The 19,380-nt window shown below is 41.6% G+C and overlaps 1 protein-coding gene across 34 annotated transcripts in view; it reads left to right on the top strand.

Moving 5' to 3' along the window:
- Positions 1–19,380, top strand: part of LOC147369821 (uncharacterized) — a 117,641-nt gene that overhangs the window by 46,268 nt on the left and 51,993 nt on the right. The window contains exon 1 of one of the 34 annotated variants that reach the window (XR_015167946.1): positions 6,067–6,322. The exons of the other annotated variants lie outside the window; for them this stretch is intronic. The gene's annotated coding sequence lies outside the window, so the exon portion shown is untranslated. Of the gene's footprint in view, positions 1–6,066; positions 6,323–19,380 lie in introns of those variants that run through there. 34 annotated transcript variants of the gene reach the window in all.

The following is a 19,380-nucleotide window of genomic DNA, read 5'->3' on the forward strand; positions in this document are numbered from 1 at the left end:
CTATTGTTATTTTTGTGATTATTTTTGGTTTGCTTTTTAAAAAAATATTTTACTTATTTTTGCTGAAGCTGATTAGCTTTTTTTAAAAAAAATATAAATTTATTTATTTTAATTGGAGGCTAATTACTTTACAATATTGTATTGGTTTTGCCATACATTGACATGAATCTGCCATGGGTGTACATGTGTTCCCCATTCTCAATCCCCCTCCCACCTCCCTCCCCATCCCATCCCTCTGAGTCATCCCAGTGCACCAGCCTGGAGCATCCTGTATCATGCATCAAACCTAGACTGGCGATTCATTTCACATATGATAATATACAGGTTTCAATGCCATTCTCCCAAATCATCCCACCCTCTCCCTCTCCCACAGAGTCCAAAAGACTGTTCTATACATCTGTGTCTCTTTTCCTGTCTCACATACATGGTTATCATTACCATCTTTCTAAATTCCATATATATGCATTAGTATACTGTATTGGTGTTTTTCTTTTTGACTTACTTCACTCTGTATAATAGGCTCCAGATTCAGCCACCTCATTAGAACTGATTCAAATGTATCCTTTTTAATGGCTGAGTAATACTCCATTGTGTATATGTACCACAGCTTTCTTATCCATCCATCTGCTGATGGACATCTAGGTTGCTTCTATGTCCTGGCTATTATAAACAGTGCCATGATGAACATTGGGGTACACGTGTTTCTTTCAATTCTGGTTTCCTTGGTGTGTATGCCCAGCAGTGGGATTGCTGGGTCATAAGGCACTTCTATTTCCAGTTTTTTAAGGAATCTCCATAGTGGCTGCACTAGTTTGCATTCCCACCAACAGTGTAAGAGGGTTCCCTTTTCTCCACACCCTCTCCAGCATTTATTGCTTGTAGACTTTTGGATTGCAGCCATTCTGACTGGTGTGAAATGGTACCTCATTGTGGTTTTGATTTGCATTTCTCTGATAATGAGTGATGTTGAGCATCTTTTCATGTGTGTGTTAGCCATCTGTATGTCTTCTTTGGAGCAATGTCCGTTTAGTTCTTTGGCCTATTTTTTGATTGGGTCATTTATTTTTCTGGAATTGAGCTGTAGGAGTTGCTTGTATATTTTTGAGACTAATTCTTTGTCAGTTGCTTCATTTGCTATTTTCTCCCATTCTGAAGGCTTTCTTTTCACCTTGCTTATAGTTTCCTTTGTTGTGCAGGAGCTTTTAATTTTAATTAGGTCCCATTTATTTATTTTTGCTTTTATTTCCAATATTCTTGGAGGTGGGTCATAGAGGATCCTGCTGTGATGTATGTCAGAGTGTTTTGCCTATGTTCTCCTCTAGGAGTTTTATAGTTTCTGGTCTTACGTTTAGATCTTTAATCCATTTTGAGTTTGTGTATGGTGTTAGAAAGTGTTCTAGTTTCATTCTTTTACAGGCGGTTGACCAGTTTTCCCAGCATCACTTGTTAAAGAGATTGTCTTTTTTCCACTGTATATTCTTGGTTCCTTTGTCAAAGATAAGTTGTCCATAGGTGCATGGATTTATCTCTGGGCTTTCTATTTTGTTCCGTTGATCTATATTTCTGTCTTTGTGCCAGTACCATACTGTCTTGATGACTTTGGCTTTGTAGTAAAGCCTGAAGTCAGGCAGGTTGATTCCTCCAGTTTCATTCTTCTTTCTCAAGATTGCTTTGGCTATTCGAGGTTTTTTGTATTTCCATACAAATTGTGAAGTTATTTTTCTAGCTCTGTGAAAAATACTGTTGGTAGCTTGATAGAGATTGCATTGAATCTATAGATTGCTTTGGGAAGTATACTCATTTTCACTGTATTGATTCTTCTGATCCATGAACATGGTATATTTCTCCATCTATTAGTGTCTTCTTTGATTTCTTTCACCAGTGTTTTATAGTTTTCTATATATAGGTCTTTAGTTTCTTTAGGTAGATATATCCCTAAGTATTTTATTCTTTTTGTTGCAATGGTGAATGGAATTGTTTCCTTAATTTCTCTTTCTATTTTCTCATTATTAGTGTATAGGAATGCAAGGGATTTCTCTGTGTTAATTTTATATCCTGAAACTTTACTATATTCATTGATTAGCTCTAGTAATTTTCTGGTGGAGTCTTTAGGGTTTTCTATGTAGAGGATCATGTCATCTGCAAACAGTGAGAGTTTTACTTCTTTTCCAATTTGGATTCCTTTTATTTCTTTTTCTACTATGATCGCTATGGCCAAAACTTCCAAAACTATGTTGAATAGTAGTGGTGAGAGTGGGCACCCTTGTCTTGTTCCTGACTTTAGAGGAAATGCTTTCAATTTTTCACCATTGAGGATAATGTTTGCTGTGGGTTTGTCATATAAAGCTTTTATTATATTGAGGTATGTTCCCTCTACTCCTGCTTTCTGGAGGGTTTTTATCATAAATCAATGCTGAATTTTGTCAAAGGCTTTCTCTGCATCTATTGAGATAATCATATGGCTTTTATTTTTCAATTTGTTAACGTGGTGTATTACATTGATTTTTGTGAAAACTGAACCAGGAAGAAATAGAAAATCTTAACAGACCCATCACAAGCAAGAAAATTGAAACTGTAATTAGAAATCTTCCAGCAAACAAAAGCCCAGGTCCAGATGGCTTCACAGCTGAATTCTACCAAAAATTTAGAGAAGAGCTAACACCTATCCTATTCAAACTTTTCCAGAAAATTGCAGAGGAAGGTAAACTTCCAAACTCATTCTATAAGGCCACCATCACCCTAATACCAAAACCTGACAAAGATGCCACAAAAAGGAAAACTACAGGCCAATATGACTGATGAACATAGATGCAAAAATCCTTAACAAAATTCTAGCAATCAGAATCCAACAACACATTAAAAAGATCATACACCATGACCAAGTGGGCTTTATCCCAGGGGTGCAAGGATTCTTCAATATCTGCAAATCAATCAATGGTTTGCTTTTGTATGTCTTTTTATTTTTCCCCTTCCTCTTCTGTTCTCTCATGATTTTTTTTTGCGTATAAGTTCCTTTAGTAGTTACTGTAAAGCTGGTTTGGTGGTGCTGAACTCTCGGAGCTTCTGCTTGTCTGTAAAGTTTTTGATGTTGCCATCAAATCTGAATGAGTAGAATATTCTTTGTTATGTTTTTCTGTTTTATCACTTTAAACACATCCTGCCACTTCCTTCTTGCCTACAGAGTTTCTGCTGAGGAGTTAGCTGATAACCTTGTGGGATTTCCCTTGCATGTTATTTGTTGCTTTTTCCTCATTGCTTTTAGTATTTTTCTTTGCATTTAATTTTTTTTAGTGTGATTAATAATTTTCTCAGTGTGTTCCTCCTTTGGTTTATGCTGTACAAAACTCTGTGCTTCCTGGACTTTGGTGACTATTTCCTTTCCCATGTTAGGGAATTTTTTGACTATGATCTCTTCAAGTATTTTCTTAGGCCCTTTCCCCTTTTCTTCTTCTGAGACCCCTATAATTTGAATGTTGGAGCATTTAATGTTGTTTCAGAGGTATCTAAGACTGCTCTCATTTCTTTTCATTCTTTTTTCTTTATTCTGTTCTGCAGCAGAGATTTCCTCCATTGTCTTCCTGGTCACTGATCCATTATTCTGCCTCAGTTATTCTGCTATTGATTCCTTCTAATATGTTTTTCATTTCAGTTATTGTCTTATTCATCTCTGTTTGCTTGTTGTTTAGTTCTTCTAGGTCTTTGCTCAGCTTTTCTTTTATCTTGTGGATCCACACTGCTTCTGTTTCTGAAATCTTGGATCATCTTTACTATCATGACTTGAATTCTTTTTCAGATATATTGCTTATTTTCTCTTCATTTAGTTGTCTTTATAGGTTATTTTGTGTGTAATTTTTCCTTAATATATGTTACTGAAGTACAGTTGACTTACAATGTTTCAGGTGCACAGCAAGGTGATTCAGTTATACACATACTCATATTATTTTTCAGATTATTTTACATTATAGGTTATTATTAGATACTGACTATAGGTCCCTGTGCTATACAGTAAACCATTGTTGCTTGTTGAATATCTACTTTTTCAAATTAGAAATCTAGTATTCTATTTATGCTAAGCCAAATAAGTGGAATCAAAATGTCATTTTTTTTGTTAGGCAAATATTCATCCATTTTATAAAATATTTGTTATACTTACTCTTTATATGTATACAAAAGCTTTTGTATTACATTTGATAAAAGCTTGAGAGAAAACATCAGAAGAAATGGAGAAACTGAAAAACATAAATGAAATGGGAGCACTGAATATGAAACAGATAAAGTGAAACAAACAAGATAAAAGTAAAAGATTATCATATAGTCCAGTTGTTTTTAAACATGGCTGCTCATTAGAAGCATATCTGGAGCTTTGGAGAAAAAACAGCAATACCTGGGCATTTGAATTTTTAAAAAAATTCCAAGATAATTCTGATACTCTTCTGGATTTTAAAAAGTGATTACAAGTTTTTCTATAAAATGGTAGTTTTGGTGATATAGAACTCTATAATTTTTATGTTGACCAATCTTGATACAATGGTATTATGTTCAATGGTTACATAATCACGATAGTAAAAGATGTTTATCAGTTTTCACAATCAATAGCCAGACAAAAAATAAAAGATACTTACAATTGCAAGCCATAATAGGAACATGATTAACCTAACAATACAAAATGCATACAATCTAGGGGGTCAAGCAGAGTGATGTGGTAAGTGGAAGTGCATACATGCACATGTTTTCATCTACCCAGCTAGTCTTTGTCTTTTGGTTGGAGCATTTAATCCATTTACACTTCAGGTAGTTATTGACATGTATGATCCTACCATACATATCACCATGGCTTCCCTGGTGGCTCAGTGGTAAAGAATCTGCCTGCAATGCAGGAGACCCAGGTTTGGGTGGGGAAGATCCCCCTGGAGAAGGGAATGGCAACCCACTCCAGTATTCTTGCCTGGAGAATCCCATGGACAGAGCAACCTGGTGGGCTACAGTCCATGGGGTCACACAGAGTCAGACACCACTGAAGCGACTAACACATACACATGATTCTATTACCATTTTCTTAATTGTTTTGGGTTTATTTTCTGTAGGTCTTTTCCTACACTTGAGTTTCCTGCCTAGAGAAGTTCCTTTAGCATTTGTTGTAAAGCTGGTTTGGTGGTGCTGAATTCTGTTAACTTTTACCTATCTGGAATGCTTTTGATTTTTCCATCAAATCTGAATGAGAGTCTTGCTGGGTAGAGTATTCTTGGTAGCAGGTTCTTCCCTTTCACCATTTTAAATATATCATGCTATTCCTTTTTGGCTTGTAGAATTCCTGTTGAAAAATCAGCTGATAGTCTGATGGGAGTTCCCTGGTGTGTTATTTGTCGTTTTTCCCTTGTTTTTAATCTTTGTCTTTGATTGTTGTCAGTTTGATTACTATGTGTCTTGGTGTGTTTTTCCTTGAGGTTTATCTTGCCTGCTACTTTCTGTGCTTTCTGGACTTAGTTGACTATTTCCTTTCCCATGTTAGGGAAGTTTTCAGCTATTATCTCTTCAAATGTTTTCTTGGGTCCTTTCTCTCTCTCTTCTTCTGGGACCCCTATAATGCGAATGTTGGTGCATTTAATCTTGTCCCAGAGGTTCCTTAGGCTGTCTTTTTTTTTTTTTTTCTTTCCATTCTTCTGCCTTATTTAATTTGTTATTGATTCCTTCTAGTGTATCATTCATCTCTACTTGTTTGTTTTTATTCTTCTAGTTCTTTTGTAAAGGTTTCTTGCATCTTCTCCATTGTTTTCCCAAGATCCTGGATCACCTTAAGTTATCATTATTCTGAATTCTTTTTCTGGGAGGTTGCCTATCTCCACTTCATTTAGTTGTTTTCCTGGGGTTTTATCTTGTCCCTTAATCTGGGACACAGCTTTCTGCTTTTTCATCCTGATTTACTTTCTGTAATGTGGTTTTTGTTCTAGCCACTGTGGGATTGTGGTTCTTCTTCTTCTGTCTGCCATCTGATGGAGGAGGCTAAGAGGCTTGTGTAAGCTTCCTGATGGGAGGGACTGGTGGTGGGAAAAACTGAGTCTTGGTCTGGTGGTCAGGGCCTTGCTCAGTAAAGCTTTACTCTAATTACCTGCTGATGGGTTGGGATTGTGCTCCCTCCCTGGTAGTTGTTTGGCCTGAGGTGACCCAGATCTGGAGTCTTCAGACTCTGTGGCAGGGTTAATGGAGACTTGAAGAGGGCTTAAACCAAGGGGGACCTTCCAGGACTGCTGTTGCCAGTGTTCTCATCCCTGTGATGAGCCCCTGCTGACCTACATCTCCACAGGAGACCCTCCAACACGAGCAGGTAGTTTTGGTTCAGTCTTCTGTGGGGTCACTGCTCCTTTCCTCTGGGTCTTGGTTTGTGCAAGATTTTGTTTGTGCCCTCCAAGACTGTAGTCTCTGTTTCCCTCAGTCCCTTGGAAGTCCTATAATCAAATTCCACTGGTCTTCAAGGTCAGATTTCCCTGTCCTGTTGTTGGATCTGTGGGCTAGGAAGCCTGACATGGGATTCAGAACCTTCACAACAGTGGGAGAACTTCTCTGGTATTATTTTTCACCAGTTTGTGGATCACCCACCCAGTGGGTATGGGATTTGACTGTATCATGATTGTGCCCCTCCTACCATCTTGCTGTGGGTTCTTCTTTGCCTCTGGACATGGGGTATCTTTTTTGGATGGGTTCCAACATTCTTCTGTGATGGTTCAATAGCTAGTTGTTGTTTTGGTGCTGTTGCTGGAGGAGATGAGCGTATGTCCTTTTACTCTACCATCTTGAACCAGAAATCCTCTTGTAGCTTTTTATATTGCTCCTTCATCTGCAACATATTTCTTAGTTGTCTAATTTTGTCAGACTTACTGTGTTTGTGGTCTCTTTTCCACATGCTATAGGATCATAGTTCCTCTTGCTTCTGGTGTCTGTCACCTGGTGGGTGAGATTGATTCAGATGCTTGTGCTATTATCCCATTGATAGGGGTTTGGTTGGTGTTACATGGATCAGAACTGCCCTGAATGTTGAGTAGAGACTTGTTTTGCTCTGAGGTTGTAGCTACCTTTTGCGGGGTGGGGTCTGTTCCCCGGTTGTTGGAGTAGAGGCCCCAGGTCTGTTTCTTGGTTGTGATTCTGATCTGTAGTGTGAGGTAGGTGAGATTGGAGCACTCCACTGGGAGGTTAGCCACTGAATTTTCCTCCACTGGAGCTGTTCACCTGTGATTGTGCTCAGTTTTGTCCCGTATCGCCTATTGTAAAAGCTCATAAAGTATACTATTGTTGGAAATGCTCTCCGTCCTGCTTAACTGTGGGTATGCTGGCAATGGGCCCTGGTGACTCTCAGTTGGTATCACCCAGCCACTGATGCAGGTTCACCAAGGTTAGGTCCCAGCAATGCAGTAGTTGTGCATCTGGACCCTCTGAGAGAGACTTGTAGGACTGCTCAAACTCTGGTCAGGCCCTATCCTTATGTTACATGCCAACAGAACCCACCGTTACTAAAGCCAGACTTGTAAAGGGGATTTGAGTGGTATTATGGTGACCAGAGCCTGCTCTGGATATTTAGTGGGACTTCCCCCTTTGCTCTGTAGTTGCCACTGCCCTTCAGGGGCAGAGTCTGCTCCCTAGTTGTTAGAGTAGAGGCCCCAGATCTGCTTCTTAGCTGTGATTCTGACCCACAGTGTGAGGTAGGTGGGATTGGAGCACTCCCACTGGGAGGGAAACTACTGAGTATTCCTCCTCTGGAGCTGTCCATCTGTGGGTATGCTCTGTTGTGTCACCTTTTATCCAGTGTGTGAGCTCTCAGATCATGATGATGTTGACACTGCTTTTGGCCACACCTTAATTGTGGTTGTGCCTATAACTAATTTTGATATTGCTTTCACTAGGCCACCAAAGTATCACTGCAGTCAGGTCCCAAGATTGCAGTAACCATGGATATGGACCTGTTGCAGGTGTTATGAAGGCAGATCTGACTTTAGCCTGGCCCAATCCCCATGTGTATGGGCCCACAAAGACTACAGTTGCTAAAGCTTGGTCCATCTTGGCTACAGGAGTTCATATATTTGATAGGTGCTGAGTTTTTATCAAGCCGGTCATGAAGGTATTAATTCATGGTTGTGCAGCTGCAAGGAGAGATTTCAGTTCTTCTTCCTTAGTTGCATGACCCCTAGGGCTCAGGTGTGCTTTTACCCCCACCTCTGTGAGGGGCCACCCACTGGGGTCTGCTCTTGAGACTGCCCTGGAGAACTCGGGTCTGCCCCAGTGAGGACAGGTCACAGGGATAGCATGGCTGCTGGAGTCTCAGGTGCCCTAGTGGCCCCAGATGCGTGCAAGGAGTCAGTGTCCGTGAGAGAGCTGCTCCTGTTGGTGGCAAGACATGGGGAAGTGGCCATGGGCATGAGAGATTTGACCCTAGTGGGAGCCTTTCCTACCTCCTAATGACCGGCATGTCAGAGCCAGCCCTGGTGGGGGCCTTTTCTATTCTAGTGCCTGGAAGCAGGCATGTAAGTGTCAGCTCTTTCCTTGTTCCTGGCAGCATGTGTGTGTGGGGCCTTCTTCTAGTGTTTGGTCACAGGTATGACAGATCTGGCCCGGTGGAGACCTTTCCTAGCTCCTGACCACCAGCATGAGATGGCCAGCCCTGGTGGGGGCCTTTTCTAATGCCAGAGAGAAGGTACCAGAGGGTCAGACCCAGCAGAGACCTTTCCTAGCCCCTGGGTGGAGGGCAGGGGCTGGTGCTTGGGGAGAGAGGTTGCAAAGGCGGGTCCAGTCCCTGCACATTAGTCAGTAATGGTGCCTTTCTTCTACTGCAGTCCAGGTATCCTCCACAAACATTTCTGGTTGTGGATTTCCTCATTCCAGTCCCCTCAGGCTGCTTCCTCACATCCAGCAGCAGTCCTCTCCCTGGGTTTGCTCTCCAGTCTCCATGTTCCTGCACCCAGTCCCTCCCAGTCCCTGTGTGTACCTGCAGACACATGTCCGGGCTAGGGCGTAGAGGGATGTGGTCCCGACCATCTGTCCTGCCTGCCACGGACCAACTATTTCACTCTCCTCTAACAGCTCTAGATGTTCTTCTTCTGCTCAACTTATCTCCCTGTTGGTAAGGGGGTTCCTTTGGATGTGGGAACCTCTCTGCTTTTTCAGGTCCCCTCAAACCTCAGGGGCATGGACCCCATCCCATTTCCTCTCTTCTTTTTTTCCCCTTTCTTCTGTCCTACCTGGTCATCAAGGATCTTTTTTGTACTCTCCAGTGTCCAAGGTCTTTGGCTAACGTTCAGCTGGTTCTCTGTGAGAACGTTTCCATCTGTAGATGTATTCTTGATGCATTTATGGAGAGAGATGAAACTCGATGTCCTCCTACTCCTTTGCCATCTTTCCTCCTCCCACCTCCAATTTTTTATTTTTTATTTTATTTGTATTGCCTTGGGAGGCTGAAAGTGAAAGTGAAGTCGCTCAGTAGTGTCAGACTTTTTGTGGCCCCAGGGACTGTAGCCTACGTGGCTCCTCCATCCATGACCTAAGAAAATATTGGTAGGATTTATGTTAGAGAATGTATTGCCTATGATCTCTTTTAGGAAAATTTTTTTAAAAATATTTTTTAGCTGTACTATGCTGCATGTTTCCAGATTAGAAATCCAATCCTTGCCCCCTGCATTGGAAGCATGGAACCTTAACCACTGGGCCACCAGTGAAGTCCCTCTTCTATGGTGTCATATCTTATATTTAATTCTTTAAGCCAGTTTGAGTTTATTTTAGTGTCTGGCGAGAGGGGTGTGTTGTTGTTCTGTCCTGAATTCTTGTCTGATTCTGCAATCCCATGTAGTATGCCAGGCCTCCCTGTCTTTCATGGTTTCCCAGGGCTTGCTCAAATTTATGTCCATTGAGTCAGTGATGTTATCTAATGATCTCATCCTCTGCTGCCCACTTCTTCTGCCTTCAAGCTTTCCCAGCACCAGTTCTTTTCCAATGAGTCAGTTCTTCATGCCAGGTGGTCACAGTATTGGAGCATCAGCATCTTTCCTTCCAGTGAATGTTCAGGGTTGATTTCTTTCAGTATTGACTGGTTTGATCTCCTTGCCAGCCAAGGGACTCTCAAGAGTCTTCTCCAGCCCCACAATTTGAAAGCATCAATTCGTTGGCCTTCAGCCTTCTTTATGGACCACTTTTCACATCTGTATACATCTACTGGAAAAACTATAGATTTACTATATGGACCTTAGTTGGCAAAGTGAAGTCTCTGCTTTTTAATTCATTGTCTAGGTTTATCATAGCTTTCCTTCAACAAACAAGTGTCTTAATTTCATGGCAGCAGTCACTGTGATTTTGGAACCCAAGAAAATAAAATCTGCCACTGTCTCTGCTTTGCCTCTTCTATTTGACATGAAGTTATGGGGCTGTGTGCCATGATATTCATTTTTTGAATTTGGAATTTCAAATTAGTTTTTGCACTGTCCTCTTTCACTCTCATCAAGAGCCTCTTTAGTTCCTCTTCACTTTTTGCCAATAGAGTGGTATAATATGCATTTCTGAGGTTGTTGATATTTCTCCCGTCAATCTTGATTCTAGTTAGTGATTCATCCAGCCCGGCATTTAGCATGATGTACTCTACATATAAGTTAAATAAGCAGGGTGACAATATACAGCTTTGATGTATTCCTTTCCCAATTTTGAACCAGTCCATTGTTCCCTGTCCGGTTCTAACTGTTTCTTCTTGACCTGCACATAGGCTTCTCAGGAGACAGGTAACGTGGTCTGGAACTTCCATCTCTTTAAGAACTTTTCACAATTGGTTGTGATCCACACAGTCAAAGGCTTTAGATTGGTTAATGAAGCAGAAGTAGATGTTTTTCTGGAATTCTCTTGCTTTTTCTATGATCCAGCTGATGTTAGCAATTTGATCTCTGGTTCCTCTACCTTTGCTAAATCCAGCTTGTATATCTGGAAGTTCTTGGTTCAAATACTGCTGAAGACTAGCTTGAAAGATTTTGAGCATAATCTTGTTAGCATGTGAAATGAGTGCAATTGTATGGTAGTTTGAAATTCTTTGGCATTACCTTTCTTTGGGATTGGAATGAAAATTGACATTTTACAGTCCTGTGGCCACTGCTGAGTTTCCCAAATTTGCTGGCATTTTGAGTGTACTTCTTTAACAGAATCATGTTTTAGGATTTGAAATAGCTCAGCTGGAATTCTATCACCTCCACTAGCTAGGTTTGTAGTAATGCTTCCTAAGGCTCTCTTGACTTCTCAGTCCAGGAAGTTTTACTTTAGGTGAGTGAGCACACCATTGTGGTTATCTGAGTCAATAAGACTTAAAAAAAAAAAAATAGTTGTTCTGTGCATTCTTGCCACCTTTTCTTAATCTCTTCTGCTTCTCTTAGGGCCTTATCATTTCTGTCCTTTATTGTGCCCATTTTTGCAGGAAATGTTCCTTTGGTATCTCGAATTTTCTTAAAGAGAGTTTTATTCTTTCCCATTCTATCATTTTTCTCTTTCTTTGCATCTTCACTAAAGAAGGCTTCGTTACCTCTCCTTGCTATTCTCTGTAACTCTGCATTCAGTTGAGTATATCTTTCACTTTCTCCTTTGCCTTTTGCGTCTCTTCTTTCCTCAGCTATTTTTAAGGCCTTCCCAGACAACCACTTTGTCTTCTAGCTTTTCTTTTTCTTGGGAACGGTTTTGGTCATCACCTCCTGTACAGTGTTATGAACCTCCGGCCCAGTTTCAGGCATTCTGTTTGCCAGATCTAATCACTTGAATCTATTTCTCACTTCCACTGTATAATCATAAGGGCTTTGATTTAGGTCATAACTTAATGGCCAAGTGATTTCCCCTAGTTTCTTCAATTTAAACCTGAATTTTGCAATAAGGAGTTCATGATCTGAGCCACAGTCAGCTCCAGGTCTTATTTTTGCTGACTGTATAGATCTTCTCCATCTTTGACTGCACAGAATACAATCAATCTGATTTCAGTAGGACTTTCTGGTGATGGCCATGTGCAGAGTCATCTCTTGTGTCATTGGAAGAGGATGTTTGCTATGATGAGTGCATACTCTTTTGTTCTCTCTCTCTCTTCTTTTTTTTTGTCCTAGAGAAGTTCCTTTAACAGTTGTTGTAAAGCTGGTTTGGTGGTGCTGAACTCTGCACTTTTTGCTTGTCTGTAAAGCGTTTGATTTTTCCATTGAATATAAATGAGAGCCTTGATGGGTAGAGTACTTTTGCTTTATGTTCTTCCCTTTCATCACTTTAAATATGTCCTGCCACTTCCTTTTTTCTGTGGAGTTTCTGCTGAGAAGCCAGCTGATAATTTCATAGGGTTTCCCATGTATGTTATTTGTTACCCTTCCCTGGTTTCTTTCAATATTTTTTAAATTTTAATTTTTGTTAGTTTAATTCATATTTGTCTTGGTATGTTCCTCCTTTGGTTTATCCTGTATGAAAATTTCTATGCTTCCTGGATTTGCTGACTTTTTCCTTTTCCATTTTAGAGATGTTTTTGACTGTGATCTCTTCAAATATATTCTCAGCCTGTTTCTCTTTTTCGTCTTCATCTGGGACCCCTATGATTTGAATGTTGGTGCATTTAATGTTGTCTCAGAGTTCTATGACAGTGCTATCATTTCTTTTTATTCTTTTTTCTTTGTTCAGTTCGGCAGCAGAGATTTCCACCATTCTGTCTTCCCAGTCACTTATCCTTTATTCTGCCTCAGTTATTCTGTTATTGATTACCTCTAATATATTTTTCATTTCAGTTATTGTCTTGTTCATCTCTGTTTGCTTGTTCTTTAGTTTTTCTTGGTCTTTGCTCAACTTTTCTTATATCTTCTGGATCTGTGACTCTTCTGTTTCCAAGATCTTGAATCATCTCTATTAACGTTACTTGAATTCTTTCAGATATATTGCTTATTTCCTCTTCATTTAGTTGTTCTTGCAGGTTTTCTCTTGCTCCATCATTTGCAATGTATTTCTTAGTTTTCTCATTTTGTCAGACTTATTGTGTTGTGGTCTCTTTTCCACATGCTCTAGGATCATAGTTTCTGTTGCTTCTGGTGTCTGTCCCCTGGTGGGTGAGATTTGTCCAGACCCCTGTGGTATTATCCCCTTGAAAGGGGGTTTGATTGATGTTGTGTTGGTCAGAGCTGCCATAGATATTGAGTGGAGCCTTCCCTTTGCTCTGTGGTTGTGTTTGCCTTGTGAGGGGCACAGTCTGCTCCCTGGTTTTTGGAGTAGAGCCCCCCAGATCTGTTTCTTAGCTGTGATTTTGACCTGTAGTGTGATATAGGAGGGATTGGAGCACTCCCACTGGGAGAGCAACCACTGAGTTTTCCTCCACTGGAGCTGTTCACCTGTGATTGTGCTCAGTAGTGTCCCCTTTCACCTGCTGTGAAGGCTCAAAAACTACACTGTTTTTGGAACTGCTTTTGGTCCTGCATTAACTGTGGGTTCCCAGTGACTCAGTGGTAATGAACCTGTCTGCAATGCAGTAGCCACAGGAGGCATGGATTCGATCTGTGAGTCAGAAAGATCCCCTGGTTAAGGAAATGACAACCCACTCCAGTATTCTTGCCTGGGAAATCCCATGGACAGAGCAGCCTGGTGCACTACATCCATAGGGTCACAAAGAGTTAGACATGACTGAAGTGACTTAGCAAACATGTACTGGTAATGGGCCCTGGTGACTCTCATTTGTTGTTATTAATCAGCCACTGATGCGGGTCTGTTGTGGTTCAGTTCAGTTCAGTCACTCAGTCGTGTCTGACTCTTTGTGACCCCATGAATTGCAGCAGGCTAGGGCTCCCTGTCCATCACCAACTCCCAAAGTTTACCCAAACTCATGTCCATTGAGTTGGTGATGCCATCCAGCCATCTCATCCTCTGTTGTCCCCTTCTCCTCCTGCCCCCAATCTCTCCCAGCATCAGAGTCTTTTCCAATGAGTCAACTCTTCATATGAGGTGGCCAAAGTACTGGAGTTTCAGCTTTAGCATCAGTCCTTCCAAAGAACACCCAGGACCGATCTCCTTCAGAATGGACTAGTTGGATCTCCTGGCAGTCCAAGGGACTCTCAAGAGTCTTCTCCAACACCACAGTTCAAAAGATCAATTCTTCGGTGCTCAGCTTTCTTCACAGTCCAACTGTCACATCCATACATGACCACAGGAAAAACCATAGCCTTGACTAGACGGACCTTTGTTGGCAAAGTAATGTCTCTGCTTTTGAATATGCTATCTAGGTTGGTCTTAACTTTCCTTCCAAGGAGTAAAGTCTTTTAATTTCCTGGCTGCAGTCACCATCTGCAGTGATTTTGGAGCTCCCAAAAATAAAGTCTGACACTGTTTCCACTGTTTCCCCATCTATTTGCCATGAAGTGATGGGACCAGATGCCATGATCTTTGTTTTCTGAATGTTGAGCTTTAAGCCAACTTTTTCACTCTCCTCTTTCTCTTTCATCAAGAGGCTCTTTAGTTCCTCTTCACTTTCTGCCATAAGGGTGGTGTCATCTGCATATCTGAGGTGATTGATATTTCTCCCAGCAACCTTGATTCCAGCTTGTGCTTCTTCCAGCCCAGCGTTTCTCATGATGTACTCTGCATAGAAGTTAAATAAGCAGGATGACAATATACAGCCTTGACATACTCCTTTTCCTATTTGGAACCAGTCTGTTCCATGTCCAGTTCTAAGTGTTGCTTCCTGACCTGCATATAGGTTTCTCAAGAGGGAGGTCAGGTGGTCTGGTGTTCCCATCTCTTTCAGAGTTTTCCACAGTTTATTGTGATCCACACAGTCAAAGGCTTTGGCATAGTCAATAAAGCAGAAGTAGATGTTTTTCTGGAACTCTCTTGCTTTTTCCATGATCCAGCAGATGTTGGCAATTTGATCTCTGGTTCCTCTGCCTTTTCTAAAACCAGCTTGAACATCTGGAAGTTCATGGTTCATGTATTGCCGAAGCCTGGCTTGGAGAATTTTGAGCATTACTTTACTAGCGTGTGAGATGAGTTCAATTTTCGGTAGTTTGAGCATTCTTTGGCATTGTCTTTCTTTGGGATTGGAATGAAAACTGACCTTTTCCAGTCCTGTGGCCTCTGTTGAGTTTTCCAAATTTGCTGGCATATTGAGTGCAGCACTTTCACAGCATCATCTTCTAGGATTTGAAATAGCTCAACTGGAATTCCATCACCTCCACTAGCTTTGTTCGTAGTGATGCTTTCTAAGGCCCTCTTGACTTCACATTCCAGGATGTCTGGCTCTAGGTGAGAGATCACACCATCATGATCATCTTGGTTATGAATATCTTTTTTGTACAGTTCTATGTATTCTTGCCACCTCTTCTTAATATCTTCTGCTTCTGTTAGGTCCATACCATTTCTGTCCTTTATAGAGCCCATCTTTGCATGAAATATTCCCTTGATATCTCTAATTTTCTTGAGGTTAGGTCTCAGTAATGGAGTAATTGTGCATCTGGACCCTCTATGGGAGCTTTATAAGCAGCTCAAACTCTGGTCTGGCCCTACCCCCATGTTTTGTGAAAACATAATCCATAGTTATTAAAGCCAGGTCTGTGATGGGGTTTTGAGTGGTATTGTGGTGACCAGAGCCTGCTCTGGATATTGAGCAGGACCTTCCCTTTACTCTGTGGCTTTCACTGCCCTGTTAGGGCAGGGTCTGCTCCCTAGCTGTTGGAGTAGAGACCTGTAGATCTGCTTAGTTGTGGTTCTGACAACAGTGTGAGGCAGGTGGGATTCGAGCACTCCCGCTGGGAGGGAAGCTACTGAGTATTCTTCTGGAGCTGTTCACTTGTGGGAGTGCTCTGTTGTGTCACCTTTCACCCTCTGGGTGAGCTTTCAGATCATGCTGACCTTGGCACTGCTCTTGCCGCACCTTAGCTGTTGGTATGCCTGTTACTTGCCCTGGTATCTGCCAGAGTCTGCTTTCACTAGGCCACCAGAGTAGATCCACTGAAGTCGGTCCCAAGATTGCAGTAACCATGGATCTGGACCTGTTGTGGGTCTTATGGAGACAGATGTGACTTTAGCCTGGCCAAACCCTCATGTATATGACCCCACAATGTACACACAGTTGCTAAGAGTAGATCCATCTTGATGGCTGGAGTACTCATTCGTTCATATATTTTGTAGGTGCTGAGTTTTTATTAAGTTGATCATGAGGGTATCAATTCATGGTTTTTGAAGCTGCAAGGAGAGATTTCAGTTCTTCCTCCTTAGTTGCATGGCCTCTAGGGCTCAGGGGTACTTTTACCTCCACCTCTGTAGGGGGCCACCCACAGGGGTTTGCTCTTCAGGCTTCCATGGATTACCTGGGCCTGCCTGGTGAGGACAGGGCATAGAGATAGCAAAGATGCTGGGGTCTTGAGAGCCCTAGTGGCCACTGGTGCATTGGGGAGTCAGCAGCTGCAAGAGAGGTATTCCTGTAGGTGGCAAGACATGTAGGGAAGTGGCTGTGGGTATGAGAGATTTGACCCTTGTGGAAGCCTTTCTTAGCTCCTGGCCACAAGTATTTAGAGACCTAGCCTCAGTAGTGGTCTTTTGTAGTCCCTGGGGAAAGGGCAGGTTGGTGCTTGGGAGTGAGGTTAAAAGGGTGGCTTGCATATCGATCAATAATGATGCCTTGCTTCTACGGCCAGTCAGGTTTCCTCCACTAGCATTTCTGGTTGTGGATTTCCTCACTCCCATCCCTTCAGGCTGCTTCCTCACATCCAGCAGCAGTCCTTTCCCTGGGTTTGCTCTCTAGTCCTCATGTTCCAGCACCCAGCCCCTATGCATACTGGCAGACACATGCGGGCTGGGGCGCACAGATATTGGCATGGACTGTCTGTCCTGCCTGCCACAGACCAGCTGTTTCGCTCTCTTCCAACAGCCCCAGATGTTCTCCTTAGGCCCCAACTGATCTCCCTGTTGGTGAGGGGGTTCCTTTGGGTGTGGGAACCCCTCTGCTTCTTCAGGTCCCATCAACCCCCCAGCGGTGTGAGGCCCATCTCATGTCCTCTCTTCTTCTTTTCCCCTTTTTCTTCATTCTGTTCTACCTGGTCACTTGGGGATCTTTTTTGTCCTCTCTATTGTCCAAGGTCTTTGGCTAGTGTTCAGCTGGTTCCCTGTGAGAATTGTTCCATCTGTAGATGTATTCTTGATACATTTATGGAGAGAGATGAACTTGATGTTCTCCTACTCTTCTGCCATCTTGCCTCCTTTCACCCCAAATTTGTTGTTTTTGATTACATTTCTATTGCCTGGGGAGACTGACATGAGGAAATATTGGTAGGATTTTTATTAGAGAATGTATTGCCTGTGAGCTCTTCTAGGAGTTTTATGGTGTCATATCTTACGTTTAACATTTAAAGCCATTTTGAGTTTATTTATTGTATGGTGAGTGGAGTGTGTTGTTGCTCTGGTTCACTCACTAAGTTTTGTCTGACTCTGCCATGGACCGTAGCACAACATGTTCCCCTGTCCTTCACTATTTCTTGGAGTTTGCTCCATTGAGTCAGTGATGCTATCTACCTATCTCATCCTCTGCTGCCCTCTTCTCCTTTTGCTTTTAGTCCTTCCTACCATTAAGGTTTTTTTCGAATGAGTTGACCCTTTGCATCAGGTGATCACAGTATTGGAGCTTCACCGTCAGCATCTGTCCTTCCAATGAACGTTCAGAGTTGATTTCCTTTAGGATGACTGGTTTGATGTTGCATCCCAAGGGACTCTCAAGAGTTGTCTCCAGCACCACAGTTTGAAAGCATTAATTCTTTGGCACTCAGCCTTCTTATAATCCAGTCCTTATGTCCGTATATGACTACTGGATAAACCACAGGTTTGGCTATATGGACCCTTGTTGACAAAGTGGTGTCTCTGCTTTTTAATACATTATTTAGGTTTATCATAGCTTTCCTTCAGGAAACAAGTGTCTCTTTAATTTCATGGCTGTAGGTGCTGTAATTTTGAAGCTAAGAAAAAAAATGTCATTTTTTTCACTTTTTTACCTTCCTTTTGCCATGAAGTTATGGTTCTAGATGCCTTGATCTTAGCTTTTTGAATGTAGAGTTTTAAGACAGCTTTTTCACTCTCCTCTTTCACCCTCATCAGGAAGTTCTTTAGTTCTTCTTCACTTTTTGCCATTAGAGTGGTATCATCTGCATTTCTGAGGTTGTTGATATTTCTCTGATCATTCCATGAAATGTTCTGTTGATATCTCCAATTTTCTTGATCTCTAGTCTTTCCCATTCTGTTGTTTTCCTGTATTTCTTTGCATTGTTCACTTAAGTAGGTGGTCTTATCTCTTTACGACTCTCTGGAACTCTGCATTCAGTTGGGTACATCTTTCCCTTTCTCTCTTGCGTTTTGCTGCTTTTCTTTTGTCAGCTATTTTTTTTGTTTTATTTTATTTTTTTAACTTTACAATATTGTATTGGTTTTGCCATATATCAACATGAATCTGCCACAGGTATACACGTGTTCCCCATCCTGTCAGCTATTTTTAAATCCTCCTCAGACAACCCCTTTGCCTTCTTGCATTTCTTTTCTTTTTTTTCATATGATAGTTTCTTTTTTTTAAAATTTTTTTAATATTTTCATATTTATTATTTTTTTTAAATAATTTTTAACATTTTTAAATTTCAGGTATACACATGCTCCCCATCCTGAACCCTCCTCCCTCCCCCCTCCCCATACCATCCCCCTGGGCCATCCCAGCGCACCAGCCCCAAGCATCCAGCATCGTGCACTGAACCTGGACTGGCATCTCGTTTCATACATGACATTTCACATGTTTCAATGCCATTCTCCCAAATCTTCCCACCCTCTCCCTCTCCCACAGAGTCCATAAGACTGTTCTATACATCAGTGTCTCTTTTGCTGTCTCATATACAGGGTTATCATTACCATCTTTCTAAATTCCATATATATGCGTTAGTATACTGTATTGGTGTTTTTCCTTCTGGCTTACTTCACTCTGTATAATAGGCTCCAGTTTCATCCACCTCATTAGAACTGATTCAAATGTATTCTTTTTAATGGCTGAGTAATACTCCATTGTGTATATGTACCACAGCTTTCTTATCCATTCATCTGCTGATGGACATCTAGGTTGCTTCCATGTCCTGGCTATTATAAACAGTGCTGCGATGAACATTGGGGTACACGTGTCTCTTTCCCTTCTGGTTTCCTCAGTGTGTATGCCCAGCAGTGGGATTGCTGGATCATAAGGCAATGGGATGGTTTTTGTTACCGCATTCTGTACAATGTGATGAACCTCTGTCCATGGTTTTTCAGGCACTCTGTCTGCCAGATCTTGTTGTTGTTCATTCACCCCATCATGTCTGACTCTTTGCAACCCCATGGACTACAGCACATCAGCCTTCCCTTCCTCCT

The sequence above is a fragment of the Bos grunniens genome, chromosome 7, assembly GCF_055505025.1.
Source record: "Bos grunniens cultivar Pamir isolate PY7600 chromosome 7, Bosgru_T2T1.0, whole genome shotgun sequence".
In the NCBI taxonomy this organism is placed as follows: domain Eukaryota; kingdom Metazoa; phylum Chordata; class Mammalia; order Artiodactyla; family Bovidae; genus Bos; species Bos grunniens.